This window comes from Frankliniella occidentalis, unplaced genomic scaffold, assembly GCF_000697945.3.
Source record: "Frankliniella occidentalis isolate FOCC.00 unplaced genomic scaffold, Focc_3.1 Scaffold18, whole genome shotgun sequence".
In the NCBI taxonomy this organism is placed as follows: Eukaryota; Metazoa; Arthropoda; class Insecta; order Thysanoptera; family Thripidae; genus Frankliniella; species Frankliniella occidentalis.
In genome coordinates, this window is record NW_026267148.1 from 1,917,919 (window position 1) to 1,919,237 (window position 1,319).

General features: G+C 38.5%; 1 protein-coding gene across 1 annotated transcript in view; it reads right to left on the reverse strand.

Annotated features, from left to right (window-relative positions):
* LOC113216271 (uncharacterized) overlaps window positions 1-1,319 on the reverse strand; it is a gene marked incomplete at its 3' end in the record, with an annotated part of 42,445 nt that overhangs the window by 2,955 nt on the left and 38,171 nt on the right.

Sequence of the window (1,319 nt, forward strand, 5' to 3'; positions counted from 1 at the left end):
GCTGCTCACCCTCGAACCTCGAGTAGGACCCGGTTTGTGTACTAACCCGGTGATTCCAGCTGGAATGGCGGCTACGCAAAGGATGCGCGCGTTGCCAGCCCTACCCCACTTTTCGATCCAGATCTAACAAAGAAAAATTTGTTTTATATCCATTGTATAAATGTCATCCTTAATTTCAACAAATAACAGAGATCAATGGATGAGGTGTTCTTTCGTGCTTGTATTTCCAACCAATATATTTAAGAACACATCCTTACCAATCAAAATAACATTCTATTCTGTGTGTCTGAAAGGCTATTCTTCCTTCCAGCCTCTTTCTTGAAATTATGAAATTAATAATGACTAGCAAACCTACTAGTTCTCTATCTCTTTTTCTTCTTAGCTTTATAACTATTTACTTAAAATTTTAACAATTGCACCAAAAGTATTACTTTGAAATTAGTTCTAATACAAATGATGCACAGTGCTAAAGAGAGCTATCACAATTGACAATTTGTTATATCCATTTTATAAATAATTGTTCATCTTTCACACTTGCCACATTAACAAATGATTTGTTGAATCTTCTTTTCCTGCTACTTCAGAGACACTGGAAGTCCTAAAATCTTCATAACCATCACCACCGGATATTACAAGCAGTTTACTGTTTCCAGTGCTTGTCTGGTCAGACTTGTTTTTCCATGAATGTCGGTTTTGATGCAGCTGGACAGTTGTTGTGGACACATCATTTGCTCCATCTGGGAATGCCTCAACAACAGTCAAGAAGCGGACATGGCCTGTATGACCATGTGGAACTCCTGCCAACAGATATGCAATTAATTTTTCTCAGAGTATTTTGCGGGCACTCTTAAGCAAGACAATATTTTTTTATACCTAAGACATTTGGTGTGGATGTAAGCCTTGTGGTTGCCGGTGCTATGTGAGGAAGCGGCATAGTCAAAATGACACCGGCACTTGTGCCAATCCAAAGTAAATCTTTGCAGGCCAATAATGAAGTAACACGTAAACAAGCAGCCTTGTGTTGTCGAATAATGTCATCACAGCCTTCAGTGTTGATTTTAGAGAAAAGAACAAGAATTAACAATGAACATTTCTGAAATTACCTAAATACTTAGTCAGTGAGAGGCATGTGTAAAAAGTAAAAACTTACTGGCTAACATTTTGGTGACAGCTGGTGCTACATTGACATCACCCAGGTGCTCAAAGGTAGATGCATGATAGAGTTTTAATACTGCTGAATTTTGTACTGATAGCCATACTGCTAAACCAGATACAACGAAGTATGTCACCGCTCGATTGCTGTCTGCAGCAACAACTGT